Raw genomic sequence first — 16,452 nt, 5'->3', positions numbered from 1 at the left:
ATTGTCTAGAGTCTCATGCTGCTAAGCTGAGCTGCTGCTGGACTTGGGGATGAAAGCGTGAGTCCAAAGTGTGTGTCATATGCTGTGAAGTCATGTGCTCTGGCCCCTGTGCCACATTTGTCCAAGTAGTGTCAGCATGTAGTTATACCTACTCGGAGGAACTTTTGTTTCGAACATTGTAACTTGTGTATGGTGCTTAGGGAGTGTTATACAGGGAGTGCAAAGGTAAATTTGCGTGTATCAAATCAATTTGGTATTTGTAAAGTGCAAACTACTCACTCCTATGGGTCTGATGCCACTGGGGGCGTAAGCTGAGCTGCTGCCAGACTCGGGGATAAAGCCGCTGAACTACTGACCCCTACCGGTCTGAAAGTGCAGGGTACGGAAATTAAGTGAGGTATTGCCTAGAGTGTCATACTGCTAAATTGAGCTGCTGCTGGACTCGGGGATGAAACTGTGAGCCCAAACTGTGCGTCCTATGCTGTGAAGTCATGTGCTCTGGGTGCTGTGCCACACCTGTGTAAGTAGTGTCAGCAATATTTTATACGTAGTAGGAGGAAGTTTTGTTTGGAACATGGTAACTTGTATATGGTGCTTAGGTGGTGTTATACAGGGAGTGCGAAGGTAAATCAATACGGTATTTGAAAAAGCACAAACTACTCACCCCTATGGGTCTGAAGGCCCAGGAGGCCGGCGTGGAAATTATGTGAGCTATTAAGTGAGCTATTGCTCAGAGTCACATGGTGCTGAGCTGAGCTGCTGCCGTAGCAGGGGATTAAACCGTGAGCTCTGTGCTCGTCTGTGACATCTGTGACGTCTGTAGGGTGATTGGGGCATGCTGCTGAGGGAGAGTGAAGTTCAATTGTGCCGTTTTGAATCAATCCGGTATTTGTAAAGTGCAAACTACTCACTCGTACGGGTCTGCAGGCGCTGGGGGCCGGCGTGAAAATTAAGTGAGCTATTGCTCAGAGTCACATGGTGCTATCCTGAGCTGTCGCTAGAGCCGGTGATCAAAGCGAGAGCTCTGTGCTCCAAAGTCAGATGGTCTGGCCGCTGTGCCACAGCTGTGTGGAGAATAAATGTTGGTGAGGGTCCGGGAGTTGCCGTTACCTGGCCCTAAAATAGTGGGCCTAAGCTGTCAGTTAAAAGGCTGCTCTAAAAAGAGCCCTTGTGTTTATAGTTGGAGCTACATATAAGTGCGGATGCACAGCTTCAGGTTATTCAGAAAAACTCGATTTCCCTGATCTGTGAAGTGCACTCCATCACTTCTGTAGATATCAGCCATATCAAAACGTATGTTGTTGTAGATCGACCTCATTCTATGATCTATGAGGTATACAGACACAGCTTTGTTGACATTCTTCCTAGATTTTTCAATCTGAGGACAAAATTAGTTAGACCATTTCCACTTCTGTCTTTGGCATTTATTGGAATATACAAAGACAGTTTGGGGAAAAAGCAACATCAGTTGTCAAAAGGTGTCCTTCATTAGCATTTCCAAACCTACCCCATTCAATGTGCCTAGGTCGTTTCCACCACAGTGCACAATCATGAGGTCAGGGTGTTGGAGATGCAGACAGGTTTTAACCAAAGGCAACAATTGGTGCCACTTCAATCCTCTCTGTGCAAACCATTTAATGTCCACATTTTGTAAACCTAGGTCTAAGTCAATACGTCTCTGTTCTGCATACCTCTTGCACCAAAAAGCATAGCTATGTCCTACGATCTACACTAGCATTTTGAAGGTATGGCTGGAAGGTATGGAAAAATGTCTGAAGCTCATGCAGTTCCTTCGTAGAGTAAGGGATATGTTTAAAGATGGGGAAAAATATTTTTTCCCCCCACAGAAAACGATAATTGATTGGAAAATAGGAAGCATTGGGTACTAAAAACTAGAGTGCATATTAGTTGGGTGAAAAAGCATGTTTGTCATTGGTTAATAAAGAGCAGTCTAAATGTGGAGTACATACGATAGGATGAAATGTGCTCAGCTCAACCAGACATGCTACTTGCATTTGGAAGGTACATTTGGAACTTAAACAATGGTGAACTTTTAACCCGCAGGTGCTGTTAATTGTTCGAGAATATGCTCAAAAAAAAGTAACGTTTCCAAAAAATCCGGAACTTTTAACCCACAGGTGTCTTAGAATGCTCCAGAAAGTGTGGTGATAAAATATGTTGAACTTCTGACCTGTATGTGGCACCGAATATTAAGTAGCTTTTCATATGGAAAATTAAAAAATAACCAATGGAAATAAGTTTTAGAATGTCGATGAAGGAATGAAGTATTCTGATTTTTTCTTTACATGTATTTATATGTGGAGCGACAGAGAAATTGTGCCATTACTGGTTCCATTCTTGATGAAAGCGGTGCATTACATGTACTGTGTGACAAAGAAAGAATTGCATGTGTGTGTGACATTTGTAATCTGCATACCAACTACAAAGGTGAGGTAGAAATGAACAAGGTGTGTTATGTGTTCTGTAGTAGTGATTAAGTATTTGAGGTGATATTTTTAAGTTTGAAAGTATTTTTTATTTCAAAATAATATAGTTAGTAAAGTGTGGTGTTTCATATTGGTTATAAAATATGCATAAAGTTTGACCTGTTGTTAAATAAGTACTTTATATATGTTTAGGAATTTTTCACAAAGAAGAAGTGTAGTTTGTCATCTTTAAAGGACTGTATGGTTTTGAAAATGAGGTACAGCGTTAATTTGGGTTTGCTAATGTATTCAGGCGAGATAAACAAAATGTCCCACGTTTGCAAAGCCTGTGTATGGGTATAGTGGCGCTACTAGGAATGGTGGGGGTTTCTGTTTGATTTCGTACGGTTAAGCAAGGTCGGGGTGAGGGTGGGGGAGGTGGGTATGTTGGTGAATAAAACACAGCCTTTAGTAACGTGCAGATGACTAGCTACTAAAGGTGATGTAGTACCACTGGGACCATTTATAGAGCGCCCCATGGCATGGAATATGTTTTACCCGCAAATTTGCATGTTTTAATACGTTTTTCTGATGAGCGTTTCGGGAGACTTCGGTTGAAATTAATCCTCTGTATGGCTATAGTGGCGCTTCCAGGTTTGCTGGGGCTCTTTGTTTTGTTGCGTTAAGTTAAGCAAGGGCGGGTGTGGAGTTGGTGTAGTGCTCCTGGGACTATTTATAAACCGCCTTATGGTATGGTGAATATTTTTTGCTTGCAAAATTGCAGGTTTTAATACCTTTTGCTGATGAGCGTTCCGGCAGACAACTGTTGCAATTAAGTCTATGTATGGCTATAGTGGTACTAACGGGAGTGCTGGGGCTAGTTGTTTGATTTCGTAAGGTTAAGTATGGGCAGGGGTGGGGGTGGGGGAGGTGGTTAAGTTGCTGATTATAACAGGGACATTTGTAACGTGCATGTGTGTAGCTAGTAAATGTGATGTAGTGCCACTGGGTCCATTTATAAAGCGCTCTATGGCATGGTAAATGTTTTATACGGAAATGTGCATGTTTTAATACCTTTTGTTGCTGAGCGTTCCGCAGACACTTGTTGAAATTAAGTTCCTGTATTGTTATAGTGGCTGTACCAGGTTTGCTGGGGCTCCTTCTTTGATTTTGTAGGGTTAAGCAAGGATGGGGATGAGGGTGGTGTAGTGGCACTGGGCCCATTTATGAACCGCTTTACGGTATGGTATATGTTTTACTCGCAAATTTGCATGTTTTAATACCTTTTGGTGATGAGTATTCCAGCAGACAGCTACGCAAATCACACAACATTTCTGAGGATAACAAATCTTCTTGCTGATAGACACTCTTGCACTGTGGTAGAAGGCTGCCAGCGTTGATGGCAAATTATGAAACTTGGTGCCATTGTAGATTTAAATGGAAGCTTGGACCATTTCTTTGTTACTATGGTGCAGTTAGGGCTTTAAGTGGGAAAGAAAACTGGGGGTGCTCTAATGCATGTAAAGATAGCATTGCATGTACAACTTTCCCTACATATTTAAAAATGTTGAATGATGAAGTTGAACAGGAAAAGACTATTGCAGCTGAAATAGCTAATGAAAGTTCTCAAGATAGTCTAAGTAGTGGTCCATGTAGTCAAGATCCTCTTGGATAACCAATACTGGAAAATGAAGCAGCGCTTGCTATGCATGAAGTCGAAATTGCAATGCAACAAGCACACGAGGAGAATATTACATTGGAAAACTTAGAAGAACAAGTAAATGTTGAACAGAAAGAAATATATGTACAAGTGAGAGAACAGATAGAACATGGTTTGTTGCATGAAAAAAGAATGCGTGTGTTTATGTTTTAAACCTCTTTTGATGTACATCAGTGGTCAAGCTGGGACAGGTAAAAGTTTTTTAATTAAAGTTTTGACCAGTTATCTTAAAAAAACTACTGGTTCACATTTATGTTGTGTGGTAACAGCTCCAACTGGATTCGCTGCACACAATGTTAAATGAGTTATTTTGCATAGATTACTGATGTTACCAGTTGAGCATGATAATACATTAGTCTATCAGAAGTTGTGCTGTAGAAAATGAAACGTTTAAATATTGATGAGGTGAGCATGGTCTCAAACTTAATGCTTGCTTTTGTACACTTAAGAATGCAACAGGTATTAAAAACAGATTACGACATTCTCTTTGGAGGAAAACATTTATTTGTATTTGGAGATCTTCTACAACTTACCCCTGTAAAAGGAGAACCAGTGTTTAAAACTCTTCTACATGAAGACACTAAGAAATCTTTGGGAAGTATTGGAAATGTGAATCTGTGGTTACATTTTGAATATAAAGAACTCACTCAGAATATGAGACAAGCAAGAGATGAAGATTATTCAAAAATTCTAAAATATGTAAGAATTGGTGTTCTAAGCATACATGGTAAACAAGCTTTTCAAAGTTGTCTACTAAAGAACTTGTTTACAAATGAAAACACACCAACAGAAGTAATGTACAAGAAAATGAAAGAAAAAAAGTCTATAGTTTGCTTAATGCCTACAGTGGAAGAGTGTTATACATTTAATAGAGAGCTTATGAAATTGGAAAATCAAGAAATAGTTCACATTGAAGGTACTGATAAAATCAAGCATCAAGGAATAACAATTCTTCTTTTAGAAAAACTACAGACTAAATGGGATTCTTTGGAAAAGTCTGCATCAAAAACTGCTGGCTTAGAAAAAAAATTAGATGTATGTTTAAACTGTCGGGTAATTTTGAGGCGTAATCTGAATGTAGAAGAAGGTTTAGTGAATGGAGCAATGTGGAAAGTTGTTGATTTTGTGAAATATCAAAATAGAAATGGAATTGAATTCTTGAAAGTTAAATTTGATCAGATTACAGAGGTAAAACAGATTGGGTGTTCTGCTGCACGTTTTTTGCTTGTAAAAGACTTGTATGTTCGTAGAAAACAGTTTCCCTTCTGTTTAGCATATGCAATAAATATTAATAAATCTCAAGGTTTAAGTGCAGATAATGCTTTGGTAAATGTAGGAAGAACTGTGTTTAAAGAGGGAATGGTATATGTTGCATTATCTCGAGTAAGAACATTGTCTGGTTTGTATTTAGTTGATTTTGATGAGAACAAGGTTAGTGCTGATGTTAATTGTGTAAGAGAATATAATCGTTTAAGAAGGCTTTATGCTCCAAGTTTAGGTGAATATCCTATTTATGAGAAACGTGTTCTGGGTTCAAAACACAAACATGTTGAAGAATCAACTATGGTTGAAAAGCAGAAACAAAATCAAGAGAAAAGAAAAGATGTAAAGAAGCAGAAAATACAAACAAGTGATGATGTTGTCGGATATCAATTAGGAAATGCTTCTGGTGTCAACTGCTATGGTAATATTTTTCTAAACGGTGAGATTATGGAAAGTCAGGAAAAAAGATTATGTTTGGCACTTTATACTTTATTTCAAGAATTGGGAACTGATAGAATTAAGATCCATTCTGCTTCTGGTATTCGCCAACTGTTGGATACATGTACTGGATCTTTAACGTTCATTGCTAATATACAACAAGATGAACAAGAATTTCTGATGGTTATGGTTGGAGCAGTAGAAGGTGAAGGAATTCAGACTGAGAGTTTATTTGGACTCAGTTACAAATGGGAACATAAATGTAAACAGTGTTCATTAACATCAAGCACTATAGTTGACAGAGAACAATTTCTATATTTAACAATACCTGACTGTAAATCTGTACCATTTTCCAAATTAGTAAAAGAAGCTAATCACGAGATGATCTGTTCTCATTGTAAATCAATAATGCTATCTACATTATGCCTACAAAGATATGGAAAATATTTGATTATAATGCTGCAGCGCTATAGACCAAATGGGAGAAAAGTGGTAACCAAAATTAAAAATGTTGTTGCTAGTCAAGTATCTATTTCTGGAAGAACTTTTGAAACAGTTGCTATTGTTTTCCATGCTGGAAGTACTACCACAAGTGGACATTATACAGTTTATTTAAAGTATAATAATGGTTGGAGTCACTGCAACGATACACACTTGGAAATGAACCCGAGATTGCCTTATGAATTACTCAACTCATACTTGATATTTCTGAAACAAAGATTTTAGATACATCATTCGGCCTAGAGGGAAAGTGTAAAGATACTTTAAGGAATGCATACTGGATGATTTCAAAGTGAAATTTTTGATACGTTATTTGGCGTATTGGGAAAATGTGAACAGAAACTACAAAGTAAAGGTAAGATTTGAAGATTAGAAGTAGTATTGGATGTGTTATTTGTGTTGATTTTGTATTATATTTGCGAGAATTAGGGATTTGTTTTTTTTAACAATCTAGTTGATTGTTTTTTCCCCCTGCTGTTTATGATGAAACTACACTGACATCACTGTGATTAGTGAAGTTAAGTAGAACTGACGGCAGCAAAAAAAGGGAGAAAAATTGTTTTCTGAATGATAAATTATTTTGTATTATTTAAAAACTCACTGTAATTTGTGAAATATATACATAGCAGTTTTGCAGTTTATTTTATGTAGTTGAAAAGTTAGAAAAAACAGTACTAATGACAAATAGCACAAAAGTAGTTCGATATTTAAAATACCTTTGATATTCACTGAAAAAAACATAGGTTCCAGGGACGTTATAGTTAGAAATTAGCATTTTAAAACCTTAGAAATTCACTGAAAAAACCATAGGTTTCAGAGACGTTATAGTTACTTGGACATTTGACTCATATAAAACCATAGAAATTCTGCCATTATAGTTAGTTCAGCTAACTATAGCTCATGCCCCCGCTATGCACTACTGATAACGTCACATATTACATCATTCATGACATGGTCAGTGACGTCACTGATGACATCACTGATGACATCACTGATGACATCATCCGGTGGCTGTTTGTTTCTGTAAAGTTTAAATATGTTTTATATATGTTAATGCCAAGGTTTATTGAAGAATGAGTGGGTGTATAAGTGTCTGGATGGAGGATTTAGTAGGTGCCTAACTGTTTAAGTGAGTGATTAAATGTGTCTTACTGAATGCATGGGTTCGTGACCTAACTGTGTGAATGTCTTTTTTCAGTGTGTCTGTTGTTGTGTAAGCTGCTGCATGGGTTGGTGAGTAGCTATATGAGTGTCTATATAGGTTATTGATTGGTTGCCTGAGTATCTGTATGGGTGCCTGAGTGTTTGTGTGTGTGGGTGGGGGGTGTTACTCTGTGCATAGATGTGTGAGTGGGTGATTCACTGGGTGTATGGGTAAAAGAGTGTGTCTGTGAAGGGCTGTATGGGTGAGTGAGTGTGCATATGGCTGTGTTGGTGAATGAATGGATGTCTCAGTGGTATATGTGTGAGTAACTACATATGTGAAAGGCAGTAAATGTGAGTGTTGGAGTATATAAATGACTATATGTGAGAGTGAGTGATAGTGAGAGTGGCTGTATGGATGAGTGTGTGCTTGTGTCAGTGAGTGTATAAGAGATTAAGTATGTGTTAGTATCTGTATGAATAGGTGAGGTGGTGTGTGTGTATAACTGTATAGGTGAGCAAATGGGAGTGTGATTGATTCTTTACATGACTGACTAGGTGTGCAAGTAACTGTATGGGTGAGTGGCAGTGTGTGAGTGTCTGTATAGGTGTATGAGTGCATATGATAGTGCTGTATTGATGAGTGACTGCATGTATGAGTGACGTGTGTGTGAATGAGTGGATATGAGTGTAGACCTAGGAATCAATGAGTGACTATGTAGTAACTGGTGTTGGTGTGTCTCTGGTTTCGAAAATGGTACTCGTATTTTAGAGTGGGTGTATCAAAGGTTATATTAGGGTATGAGGAGGTGAATCAGATTATCATGTGGATTATGTCATCAGTGATGTCATCAGTGATGTCATTTGAGATGTCATCAGTGATGTCATGAGTGATGTCACTGACCATGTCATGAGTGATGTAATATGTGACGTCATCAGCAGTGCATTGCGGGGGCGCGAGTCATAGTAAACTGAACTAACTATAACAGCAGAATTTCTATGGTTTTGTAGGAGTGAAATGTCCAACTAACTATAATGTCCCTGAAACCTATGGTTTTTTCAGTGAATTTGTAAGGTTTTTTAAATGCTAATTTCCAATTATAACGTACCTAAAACCTATGGTTTTTTCAGTGAATTTCAAAGTTTTTTAAAATCTTAATTTCTAACTATAACGTACATGAAACCTATGGTTTTTTCAGCGAATTTCAAAGGTTTTTTTGAATGATAATTTCTAATTTCAAAGTACCTGAAACCTTTGTTCTTCAGTGAATTTCAAAGGTTTTTTAAATGATTTTTTGTAACTATTATATGTTAAAAATATTGTTATATTAGTTTTTATTGTTGTAAAAATAATATAATGTTTTTGTTTGCTAAAATATATATATATATATATATATTAATTTTTTTTCAAAAAAGTGGAGTTGCGTACCGAACGTGTACCTACCTTGGTGTGTGCATGGAGTCAAACCTCCATATTGGTAAAGTAGTGGTGGTTGCGCGTTTGATATGTGACGGGTGGGCGGTGTCCGGCCCTGCGTAACATCATGTATGTATGAGAACACACTGGATGCACGACTTCTGTAAAATATTATTATTTTAAAAGTATATATATATATAACTTTAATATGTCTTTTAAATCAAGAGATTATATAAACTAATTTGAAGGAGCATATATTAGTAATTTTATTAAAGGTATGTTAGTGTTAAGAACATTTTTTGAACTTCGCGATTGATGCACGTGTGGTATGCGATGGGTGCGCGGTGTCCGGCCCTGTGTATCGTCATGTACGTATGTGGTCATGCCGGGGGCGTGACCCCTGTAAAATGTTTATGTTTTAAAAGTATATGTATATAACTTTAGTATGTGTTTTAAAGGAAGAGATTATCTAGTCATTATAAAATGATTATATTTATATTTGCAATAAAGTTATATTATTGTTAAATACAATTTTCATAAGCCGCGCTGGGTGCACGCACGGTGCGCGACCCCCATGTGATTTCAAAAGAAAGCATTTCATTGGTTTACAAGGTTTTGTTTCTAGAATGTGAAGGACCCCTCCCTTTTTTTCATTCCTTTGACTGCATCCTAGGTGTTCTTTATAGTAGGCTGTATATTTTTTTGGTGTTGTTTTGCACTAAAAAATGGCTTCTTCATCTGGACATGTGACTTTCGAAACAGAAGAAGAGTTGGAGGAACCATTAAGGAATAGGAAAGAGTCTGTGGTATGGGCCTTCTTTACAATTCCTTAGGGGCAAATGAAGGTGAATGTGAGGAAAGTTAGCTGCACGCTATGTCCCAGGGTCCTTTCAAGTGGAAGTGAAAAGAAGTATTCATGTAGCACGTCCAATATGTTGAAGCACCTGGAGACACTGCATCCACGTCATCTGGCCCGCGAACAACATCGTCGCGCCCAGGAAGCACAGCACCATGATGAGCAAACTGCTAGACCGAGTAATTGTGGACTCTACATCTGTTCCGAGTTTGCAAATTTAGAACAGCACTGCATCAAGTGCAAGACTGTAGTTTGCTATGGCGAGCAGTCTGTTGAAGCTGTGGTTTTTGCCGCAAGAAACCACTCGTGTTAATTATTTTTTTTGTTACACTTTTTCTTGCAATGATTGTTTTACTTGCAAAGTTGGACAGTTTGTTTTGTTGTTTTCCCTTTGTTTAAAAAACACCCCAAAAAATATACAAAATGGTTTAAAAAAACACAAACAAATTATAAAAGCAAAAAAAGAAGAAAAAAAAGTTATTATTAGAACTACCTTACCTGGTTAAAAAAAGAGAAATGACTGCATGCTAATGTGTGGGTGATTGCATGAGTATATGTGTAGAGGTTTAGGAGTGAATGAGAAGTGTGTAAGTGGTTAAAGGACTGCATGAATAGTGTATAGGGGATTGCAGCAGTGCATGTGTTTGTGACTGGGTCATTGCATGAGTACATGAGTACTGAGTGGATGATTAGAGTACTGTAAGGAGAGTGCGTGGTGAATTTATAAATGTTTGGGTATTGGTGGAGTGTTTGGATTAGTACATGGTAGTGTCTGGGTGACTGGAGGAGTGCACGGGCAGTGACAGGGCAATTGCTGTTTTGCATTGGTACTACCAGGGGAATTTTAGGAGCTAATGAGAAGTCTGTAAGTGGTCAGAGGACTGAATGAGTAGTGCATAGGGGATTGCAGCAGTGCATGTGTTTGTGACTGGGTCATTGTATGAGTGCATTGGTACTGAGTGGATGATTATAGTACTGCAAGGAGAGTGTGTGGTGAATTTATAAGTGCTTGGGTATTGGCAGAGTGTTTTGATTAGTACATGGTAGTGGCTGGCTGAATGGAGCAGTGCATGGGGAGTGACAGAGTGAGTTGTGGACTGTATGGGTACTATTAGAGGAATTGAAAGAGCGAATGAGAAGTGTATAAGTGGTTAGAGGACTGCATTACTAGTGCATAGAGGATTGCAGCCGTGCATGTGTTTGTGACTGGGTCATTGCATGAGTATAGGGGTACTGACTGGATGATTAGATTACTGCAAGGAGAGTGCCTGAGTGAATTTATAAGTGCTTGGGTATTGGCAGAGGGATTGGATTAGTACATGGTACTGGCTGGGTGACTTAAGGAGAGCATCGAGAATGACAGGGTGATTGCTGGACTGCATGGGTAGTACCTGGGGAATTTTAGATGTGAATGAGCAGTGTGTAGGTGGTTAGAGGACTGTATGGATAGTGTAGAGGTGAATGTAGTAGTGCATGGATAGTGTTTGGGTTACTTAATCTTACCTTTACAATAGTAGATATGAAACTCTTTGAAACAATTTTTGCAGTTCTTTTATATAATTTAAGTTTTTTAAACTTTTAAACTTTAGAATTTTATTCTGTAAAAGAGAAGAAAAAACAGTTATAACATATAATATTACAGTTTAAACTACACAACATAAATTTACCATTATATAAGATATTCAGTTTTTCTTTTTTTCTGTTCTCAGAATCTATTGAATTTCACCATAGACAGTAATTTCAATACTGCTCTTCATATAACAGCGGGCAAAAAAATACAATCAATAAGACTTTTAAAAAAAACAAATCTGTGTCCAAAATATTTACAACAAAGTCAATTATATGTTCACATTTCCTAAAACAAACATCGTCAATTGCGTTACATATAATACAAATATCAAATATAATGTCATTAATTCATATTGACATCTTCCCATTAGGCCGAAAGATGGTCTCTTTGGCGTTAAAAATATTAGGTATGAATTTGGTAATTCATTAGGCAACCGATATTTGACAACCAAATGGGCATCATTACAATGTGTCCATCCTTTATTGTACTTTAAATAGATAGTGTAGTATCCAGATGTTGTAGAAGGTCCATCATGGAAAATAATTGCTACTGCTACGAAAGTTCTTCCTGATATTGATAGTTGATTTGCTACAAAGTTTCCAATTTTCTTCCATCTGCTCTAAAACATTGTATCAGTAAAATAATATATTGTCCAAATCGTTCTATAAATAATGTTGAGAACATTTCTGAAGATTTTCAATTTGTATTCCTTCATCTTCCAATACTTCAAGCATAAACATAAGAAATTCCTGAACATTTTGTTGTACGTTCTGTGTAAATTGTGACGAACCAGAACATATTTCCAGAAGATTCCGAATGCCAGAAACACTTTGGATTTTAGGTGCATCAGTTCACAATTTTTCAAAAATTGAATGCAACAAGGAACAAAACCTTTTTTCACGGATCTCCGTAATTTACTGTTGGAGATTTTCTAGAAAAAATACAACACTCACCACTATATTAGCATAGCAGTTGATACCTGAACTATTTTCTAACTGATATCCTACAATCTCTTCAACCGTGTCCTTTTTCTTTTTCTTTTGAATCTCAACATTCTCTTGATTTTTTTTCTTCTTTCCAACCTCACTACAGAGTTTTTGACCTACTACACGCTTTTCATATTCAGGATATTCACCTAAATTGGGAGCATACAGTCTTCTTAGCCGATTATACTCTCTTACACAATGTGCATCTACACTAATCCTTCCCTCATCAAAATCAATCAAATACAATCCAGATAAAGTTCTGACTTGGGACAATGCAACATACGCCATTCCCTCTTTAAACACGGTATTTCCAATGTTTACCAAAGCACTGTCTACACTTAAACCTTGAGATTTATGAATGGTCACCGCATATGCTAAAGAAAGAGGAAACTGTTTTCTATGAACATACAAATCTTTAACAAGCAAAAAACAAACAGAACAACGTCCAATCTGTTTTACCTTTTTAATCTGATCAAATTTAATCTTTAAAATTCAGTTCTATCTCTATTTTGATAATTAACAAAATCAACAATTTTTCCCATTGCTCCATTTACTAAACCTTTTTCCACATTCAAATTATGCCGTAAAATTACCCAACAGTTTTCACATACATATAAATTCTTTTCTAAACCAGCAGTCTTAGATATAGATTTTTCCAATGAATCCAATTTTGTTTTTAATTTTTCTATCAAAATAATAGTAATACCTTTGTGCTCTATTTTATCAATGGCTTCCATTTTTATTATTTGTTGTTTTTCCAGCTTTAAAAGTTCTTCATTGAATGTAGAACACTCTCGCAGTGTTGGCATTAGGCAGATTATAGATTTATTTTCTCCAATTTTTTTGTATATTATTTCCGGAGCAACATCTTCATTTGGAAACAAGTTTGTAAGTAGCCGACTTTGCAAAGCTTCTTCACCATGTTCTGTCAACACACCAATTCTTATATCTTGAAGAATACTTCCATAGTCTTCATCACTTGCCTGTTGCATGTTTTTAATAAGTTATTTGTATTCAAAATATGACCAAATGTTCACATTTCCAATACTTCCCAAAGGCTTTCTGGTGTCTTCATATACAAGTGTTTTAAATACAGGTTGCCCTTTTACAGGAGTAAATTGCAGTAGATCACCAAAAACTATCACAAGTTTTCCTCCAAATAAGATATCGTATTCTGTTTTTAAAATTTGCTGCATTCTTAAATGCACAAAGGCAAGCATTAAGTTTGAGACCATGCTTACCTCATCAATAATCAGAAGTTTCATTTTCTTTAGTACCCTTGAAACTTCATAACAAGCTTCTCCAGAAAGCTTGTGATATTCCAATTTGTTTTTATGTTCAACAGGTAGCATTAGTAAGCAATGTAATGTGATTCCTTTAATGCTATGTGCTGCTAACAAGATAAATGTGATTCAGAGGTTTTCTTTAGATAACTGGTCAAAACTTTAATTAAGAAACTTCTTCCTGTACCAGCTTGACTACTGGTATACATTTGAATAGGTTTAAAATATGTGCATGTGCATTCTTTTTTTTCATGAAGAAAACCATGGTCGATCTGTTGTCTCACTTGCTGATATATTTCTTTCTGTTCAATTTTTAGTTGTATTGCTGTTTCCATTTCACTCATGGTGATTGCTGCTTCATTTTCAAGAATTGGTTGTCGTAATGGATCTTGACTCAGTGGAGCAGAACTTTGACTGTCTTGCGAACTGTCTCTAGCAATCTCAGCTGCAATAGTAGCTTCTTGATCAATTTCTTCTTTCACCACTTTGAGATAATTTGGAAAAACTGTGCGTTCAATGCTATCTTTACATTCATTAAAAGAATCTTCATAGCACTGAAAATCTCAAAGTGATTCCAGTTCTGTATGCCAAGGCTTGAAGAGTTGCAGAAGTGCTAAATAGTAAAATTCTCTTTTATCAGGAGTATCACAACTCAGTATCCTATGATTAATCAGATTTCCTTTACTATGTTTCACCAAACATCCTTCTGAACCAATCACTGCATATTTTTCTTCATTTATATTCTCTGTAATATTTCTCTTTAAACTTCATAGAGACATATGTTTTCAAGATGAGGACTTCTATTTGGATAGTACGTATCCAACATGTTTGTTTTAACAATATCTGTGCTTTCAGGTTCATTTAATGCTAAATATTCGATTTCTTGTATAGATTTAAGTACTCGAATACGTGTTGCAGCAAGACCTAGACTAACCCAAATTATTCCTCTTGACTTTGAATATAAACTTGCAGAGGACAACCAATCCGAACATTTTTAGGACCCAATCTCTCGATGGGACAGCATCTTCAAACTAAAGCTGTACAATTTCTTACTAAGACTCTTCTCGTGGGAAATTTCTTCCCACATTTCTTTCAACTCTGTCTTTTCGGATTTTGTTATGTATGACGTAACATACCGAGCAACAACAATGGAATTATCCGCAGCATACTGGATATCCCTATTAGCATTCCACATCGACAAAATAACTGGATTATAATCATTAATATACTTTAATTGCTCACTTCTTTTTAAATTGTAAGTATTTTTGGGAGATTTCCCTCTTCCTTTGGATATTAATGGACGTCGAAACCCAAAACGACATTTGGTATAAAACGTTTCCTTCGACTTGTATTTCCGTCGACAGTATTTGCCACATCGATGAGTTTGAAACCGTAACACTTGTTGCATTAAGGTGTTTTCTTCTCTTGTTTTTGGTATAGCACATGTAACATAGTCTTCAATAAAAGATAAAACAGTCTCATCTGAATCAGTTCCAAATTTGGGCGCATCCTTGACCCATAAAAGCATATGTATATGAGGAGCACCTCTAGCTTGATACTCCTTTTTCCAAAAGAAATCAATAACTTCTCCAAGAGGAGGATTGTTTTTATTGCAGATTAAAGACATCATAGCTTGAAACCTATGATTAAAATATCTGCACACATTTACAGGAACAAATGGGCACAGTTCTCCAGGTGTCTTGAATTCAATGTTTTTAATATTTGAATTTGCTTCTCAAAGAAATTCAAGTAAATTGTCCCATGCGTATACAGCACAGCTTAGTGTAACAAACCACGTAGGAGTTCCTAAGTTTCTTAACATGCATTTAAGTTCTCCATGACGACAATATCAATACTCATTAGTACCACGCTGGCACGCCATCAAATTAATCAATTGAGATTCTAAATGATCATCTCTCTCATGTACTTTGTCCATGAGTTCCTTTGCAGAAACATTTTGAAGATGAACTTCTGTTTTTAATATGTGGCTGACTGCATATGAAAGTCCAGACAAGTCACTTTCAAACAAAAGATGAAATATATATGGGATACATTTTCAAATTCTTTGATATTCTGAGTACAATCTTGTTGTCCGATATTCTGGTGCGGGAATCTGTACTAGTCATTTCTCCATATCGTCCACCTTTTCCAGTGGGGAAGAGCTGTGGAAAACAATGAGCTTCCAAACTTTTTTCCCAAACACTCATGGGAGTCCCCTTCGCTTTCTTCATTTGGAACAATTCAATAGTATTTCCCATCACTTCTTTGGAATGTAAAGGATGTACACTATAATGTTCATAAATTTCTTCACTTTTGAACATGTCCACTTTTTCAATTTGGCCACTTGACATTTCGCTATCATCTCCTAAAACTATTTCTTCTTCTTCCACATACACATTTTTGTAGTAATCATTGATTTTTCTTAGATATCACGTTGCCTTTTGCACTTTGCTGACATCTACTAATTCTTGCCATATTTTTCTACTCTTCGTAGGAACACCATTACCTAGAATAACTACCAGTTCAGTTTCCTCTTTCTCTACACCAATAGTTTCAATATTTGTGTTTAAATCTAAACATAAATATACAACTGTTCCTTTTAATCCTCTCTGTAAATCTGTGGGAGGCAACTTACCTGTTTTAGGCTCATACGAACAATAGCCTGAAACGGGTGCACAGATTGAATCAGAATAGACTCATTCGTGTTTAAATCTACCAGTTCTGGAGTAATAGCTACCAACTCTAGGTTATTATGTACAGCTCTAGCTGGCATTTTGTTACCCTCTAATTTGGCATAACATAATAATAATATTTACAAATAGGGATGGGTGGAATTTGCGTAGTCGCGC

This window comes from Triturus cristatus, chromosome 2_2 (assembly GCF_964204655.1).
Source record: "Triturus cristatus chromosome 2_2, aTriCri1.1, whole genome shotgun sequence".
Taxonomy (NCBI): Eukaryota; Metazoa; Chordata; class Amphibia; order Caudata; family Salamandridae; genus Triturus; species Triturus cristatus.
This window is presented reverse-complemented; position numbering follows the sequence as displayed.